Raw genomic sequence first — 6,594 nt, forward strand, 5'->3', positions numbered from 1 at the left:
ATAAAATAGTAAATGGTAGAAAAATAAAAGAATAGGATAAGTGGGTGGAAAGTACATTAAATAGTACTATTCATTTTGTATTCATTACTCGTGGATTTTGGCAGGTGACATTGTACATTCAGGCTACTAAGTCTGCTTCTGAGTGTTTCCACTGAATACCAGAGATGTGTGATGCAACAGAGACCAAACTGACCGCCAACTTTGTGCTAGCTAGTAAAGAACGGAAGTGAGTCATCCATTTTTCACCCACACTCTTGAAACTAAACCTGAAAGGGAAAAACTTAATACAAAATGCAACTCCATCTTGTTTATTGCCCTGTCTACACTGCTAGAACAGAGACTGCTGTGAGTGCTTACGGCATACATGTTTTAAATAACTATTTGTTAAATAACAGTAAAGCTGAACTTTTTATTATTCCCTCAATCTAAGAATATGCAGAACAGCAAGCATTAGAGAGCAATGCTGATTACCCACAGAGCTCCTCAGTTTGAGGAGACGAGGGATAGACCAGACAGGCAGGATCCACTTTCACATCTAACAGCCATTTTGCACTTAACGTGTCTAAAATAGAGCTTGTAATTTCCTCTCCTATAAATTGGTGTCCCCCCATCTTTTCTCAGTAAATATGTTTCCATCTAGCTAGCTGCTCAAGGCAAAATGCTAGGTGTGATATTTGAGTCCTTTCTTCCCCTCATTCCCTTTATTCAAATCTCAGCAAGTAGACTCTGCTCCTCAAATTATTCTGAACTTAATCACTTTACCATCTTCACTACTACCTCCCCAATCCCATCACCATTGTCATATAACAGGAGTACCAAAGCCCTGACTAAAGTGGCTCAGTGGGTTGGGTATCATCCCTAGACCGAAAGGTTGCCAGTTGGATTCCCAGTCAGGGCACATGCCTGGGTTGCTGGCCAGGATCCCAGTTGGGGGCTCACATCAATGTTTCTTTCCTTTTCTTTCTCCCTCCCTTCCCTTCTACTCCCCCAAAATAATCAGGAAATAAGGAAGGTGGAAGGAAGGAAGGAAGGGAGGGAGGGAGGAAAAAAGGGAAGGGAAGGGAAGGGAAGGGAAGGGAAGGGAAGGGAAGGGAAGGGAAGGGAAGGGAAGGGAAGGGAAGGGAAGGGAAGGAAAGGGAAGGGTGCTTGTTTTTGGTGCTTTTATTAAGCATTAATAAGGGAAGGGAAGGGAAGGGAAGGGGAGGGGAGGGGAGGGGAGGGGAGGGGAGGGGAGGGGAGGGGAGGGAGGGGAGGGAAGGGAAGGGAAGGGAAGGGAAGGGAAGGGAAGGGAAGGGAAGGGAAGGGAAAAAAGAAAAGACCTAGACTACCACAATTGGTATCAGGTAATTTCTTAGATTCAGAAACTGATCATTTTAATCATAAATGTTATTTCACTCCTCTACTTACAACTCTCCAATGGCTTCCTGTTGTACTTGGAACAAAGTCAAAACTGCCATTACTTCCAGACCATGTGTGGTCAGGGCTCCTCACTCCCTCGCTGACCTCAGTTTGTACTACACAGCAGCCTCTGCCCACACACTGCTGCTTGCTTTCTGCTATTTGATCATTCTTATTGAAAGGACTTTGCAAATACTGTTTCTCTGTATGAAATGCCCTTCCTCCAAATCTTGTGGCTGACATGTTCTTATCTTGGATGCATTCTCTGTGTAATGTTGACCTTCACAATACCCTCACACAAGGTACATTCTATCACATCACCCTCTTTTATCTTCTCCATAGAACTTAATGCTATCTGAAATTACATTATGAATATATATGCTTACTTGATTATTGTAAGTCTCCCAACTAGGATGCAATTTTGGTAAAAGTAAGAATGTTATTAGTCTTGTTCTTCATTGTATCTCCTGGACCTCAAACTGTTAATAGAATGAATGCGTATTTTCTGTAAGTCTTGGAGCAGTATTTGTGCTTGTTTTTGGTGCTTTTATTAAGCATTAATTAGTCATGATTTTATAGAAAATATGATTGAGACCAAGTCTTTTTATATTGGTTTCAGAGTGGAAGCTGACAGCCGTTTCGTTAGGAAACACTTTTGAACTGCCATTGTATCGCAGAGCCAGCTCTGACACATCAGAATTGATTCCCTCAATTCTGTGTGGATATCATTCAAATTTTTTTCTCAGTATTACCCACATCTGGCATGGCCATTATAGTTAACTAAGGCTTTTAACCACATATTTCTCACTGCCTCTCTGCATTTTTACTTACACTGATAATTCCCTAAATGTAAGTGGTTATGTTTTAAATGTTGGCAGAAAAAAAAAGAAATTACTCTTTGTAGTGTCACAGAGTTGTGTTGTTATTTAGCTGAGTGCCTCTTCAGTACCTAAGTACTAAAAAAGCTAACTTTCCAAAATATTTCAGAGATGTCATTTAGAATAATCTCACTTTCTGAGTCAGCGGGTCACACTGTGGCACCCTGAGGCTACGTACCCTGGAGTGTCATAAACTGACACGCTGTCCTACTTGCCAGCTTTCTTTAAGCCTGATCTTTAAAGTCTCAGAATACATCTACACAAGGAATGATTTAATTTTCTTTAAAATTATTTAAAATTGTTTTAGCTTATTACAGTAATCTAACTTTCATATTTAAATTACTTACATTAGTTATCATTGCAAACAAAGCTGCTTTTATATTTTTAGATTTATTTCACAGCACCCACCATTTGTCCATCTGTCTCTCTACTTTCACTCAAATTACAACACAGTTCTGACAAGATACATTTTTTAAATTTTCCATGTTGGAAAAAAGGGTAATGACACAACCTAAAAAGACAAATAAATAAATCCTAGAAGAAAAATTAATCTACATCTTTAAGAGGTATAGATAGCTAAAAATAAATAAATACAAGTAAAAGAATAAAAGCTATTCAAATAACGGTCTTCAATGTTTTTAACAACAATTTTTATTATTTTTATTGAAAATTGGGCTGAATGTTAAATTTCCACTTCTTCATTAAATAAATACAGTAATTCACTTTAAAATAAAACCCAAAATCTGAACAATTTCTGATAGTCATTATTTAAGTTATTTTATTTTTGGTCACAAAAACAGGAATGTAACTATACAAAGATGCAAAATAGGCATCTTTTTAAACAAAAACGCAGTGGTTCACAAAAGACTATAAAAATAATATGTAACTAGTTGAAACAAATTTTATAAGATTTGTTAAAATTAGTCACATACATCTAAAGTGTTCTTGTGTAAATGATTATGTAAAGAAAAGACTGTCAGTGTCTGAAATAGTGGATTTGTTCATCGAAAATCTAAGTTACCAAAAAATGTGTTTCCTGAGACGTGAGAAAATGCAACATACTCACTGAATAAAATAGCTGAGAATCTGAAACTGAGAAAATGTATTTGACTACTAACAACTTGTGAAAGTTAATACTTCTTTTTTTCATTACCCAAGGGTATTACTGCACTTACGTCCAACTTGCCGCTCAGCATACAGTTCCGATGTGAGAGACACTTCCCTCTACAGGAGCCTGTGCTGTCTTCAGTGCTATCCCTGCAATCGTCAAAGTCAGGCTAATGTTTTCTCCCATTTTGTAGTAGTTTAATCTTCCTATTGGCAAAGAGGGAGGCAGCCCCTTGTACCACAGTATGGGGATTCCCTAATAACATTTTTTTATTTTGGTGTTTGGAACCCTTGATGCAACATTCTAGCCGCAGGGGTGTCTGACCTCTTGGTGTCTCTAGGCCACACTGGAAGAAGAGGAGTTGTCTTGTGCCACACATTAATACACAAACACTAATGAAAACTGATGAGCAAAAAAAAGTTTAAAGTAAATTTAAGATTTTGTGTTGGGCCACATTCATAGCCATCCTGGGCCATCCGTGGCCTGCAGGCCGAGGGTCAGACACCCTAGAGGAAGGTGCCCAGGACCTGCTGTGCTCAAGGGACTCATAAAGGAAAAAAACCTATTTATTCTTTGTGACTTGATGCATAAATACAGTCTCCAGAAATAAAATTAATAAAGTAGTGATGTAAAAGTAACATTATATTTGTACTGGTTATTCATTTTTCAATTCTGTTCAAATGCAGTTTTTCAAGAACTTACTAATATGAGAAGTAAATGGACACTAAAACACTACTGAGATTATCCACTTACTTTAATAATTAAGAACTGATGTCAAATATACCAAATTACTGGTTAGAAGGGTTTTAAATGAGACTTGCTTTATTACTTAGTGTTAGGAATACCAAAATACACAAGGCATTATAGCAGCCTTCAAAAATTTTCAATAAAAAAAATTGAAATTGAAAAAATTTTCAATTTTCAATTTCTTATTTTAGAAAAACAAAATAAGTTAATGTAAAGTCACCTAGGCTATGTGACAGATGAGTGGTTTAGACACTAAACTTTGGGAGAGTCAACATAATACATTTTAATTACTTTTCCAATTTAAAATATTCTTTGATAAAAACTCTATATAAAGGAAACTTGATAGATATCAAAATTAATATTTATAAAAATTAAAAACACCAACCCTGCATGTAGGAATATATTCCATTGAAATACATCCATATACAAAGACATATGTAAAAAAAATGTTGATTACTATAAATGTTGATTGCTGAAAAAATGGAAATAACTTAAATGTCTAATAATAGGTACTAAAGACACAAAATAGATTATATTTACAAAATGTTATACTAGATAGTTATTTCTTAAAGTGAGTTAGAATTATAATATATTGTTATGAATAATGTCTAAAAAATATTGTCATCAAACTTGTCTGTATAATATATTAATCCAAGGAGATATATAAAGATAAATGGTCATTCATATATAACAGACCAAGACATTATACTTGTATCATGGTGAGTGTATAGATACGTCTGACAGACATGTATGGAATTCATATCAATTGCCTCTGGGGAGGAAGCTATAGGGCAAGTTGCTAAAAGACAAAAAGTTAATTTCACTGTGTAATTTTCTGAATAATTTAAAGTTTTGATCAGGTAATTCATGTTTATAAAAATACTGATAAAATGTAAAAAATTGAAATTTTAAAATATTATCTACATTCTTCTCATTCAGTTAAGGCTCCAATTTCAAAATAATGCAAACCAGGTAATGTGACAACTTTGCATTAAAGAATAGACAATGGTGGGGAGGATTGAATGTGGGAGGTGGGGGTGGGTAGGGCAGAGGAGAGTAACGGCGAAAAAAAGGGGACAACTGTAATTGAACAACAATAAAAAAATAATATATGCAAAAAAGAAATGTATTTAATGGCTGCTTAAAATTTACTAAGCTAAAAAAAAATAAAGGTAATTATCATAAAATATTTACCTAAATTGTGTTTATATGAGCATGCTGTTTGTTTTATTGAATTTTATATGTAGAGATCTTTGCATGCTATTTATTTTACTTTGAAAAAAACAAATATTGAGACAAGGTAAGAGTTGACAAAGTTTTAGTGCTAATTGATTTCTTTCTTACAGTTGCTAACCACATCCTCTACCAAAATATTTGTCTGTAGTTTCTGTATCTTGTAAGTTTCTTTGTAAGTAGCAATAATTTTCAAATACTGAAATATTATTTTAGTGGTCTAATAGTTATAAGTTAAGGAAGTACAAAGTAACCTGGAAAAGTTTTAGTAATTATTGTTATCATTGAATGGCATTTCTTTATATCACTATATCTGAGTTCTGATGCTTAGGAACACAGCCACAGCTGCTTTCCCATACTCCATATATGATACCTATTGTTAGTTAAAAACATACTCCATAAATGATATATATTGTTACTGGGTGCACTATCTCCTCTCAACACTGATACAACAAAGATTCATGTGTTAATAAAAAAGTTATTATAATAAACCTATAAAAATTGAGACAAATAATTTTTCAGAAATTTAAGATTCAAGTAGAGAAATTATGACCATTTAATTTTTTATGTGAGAAGTTTAAATGTAAGTATTTATAATATAAAATATTTAATCAAATTAAATGAAATGAAAAAATATTTTAATGATTATGCTATTACAATTGTCCCAATTTTCCCTCTTTGCCCTCCTCCACCTGATCAGCCATACTCCCTCCAGCAATCCATTCCCTTAGTTCATGTCCAGGGCCATGCATAGAAGTTCTTTGGCTTCACCATTTCCTATACTGTTCTTAACATCCCCGTCTGTTCTGTACCTACCAATTTGTAATTCTTAATCCCTGCACCTTTTTCCCTATTCTCCCCATACTCCTTCCCAACTGACTCCAACTCCAAATAATCTCAGTATCTATGATTCTGTTTTTGTTCTGCTTGTTTGCTTAGTTTGTTTTTTAGATTCAACTGTCAATAATTGTGAATTTATTCCTATATAATTGTTCATAGCTTTGATCTTCTTTCTCCTAAATAATTTCCTTTAACATTTCATATAATAATGGCTTGATGATGATCAACTCCTTTACATTTACCTTATTTGGGAAGCACTTTATCTACCCTTCAATTCTAAATGATAGCTTTGTTGGATAGAGTAATCAAGGTTATAGGTCCTTGCTCTGCATCACTTTGAATATTTCTTGTCATTCCCTTCTAGCCTGTAAAGTTTCTTTTGAGAAATCA

Source organism: Phyllostomus discolor, chromosome 3 (assembly GCF_004126475.2).
Source record: "Phyllostomus discolor isolate MPI-MPIP mPhyDis1 chromosome 3, mPhyDis1.pri.v3, whole genome shotgun sequence".
In the NCBI taxonomy this organism is placed as follows: domain Eukaryota; kingdom Metazoa; phylum Chordata; class Mammalia; order Chiroptera; family Phyllostomidae; genus Phyllostomus; species Phyllostomus discolor.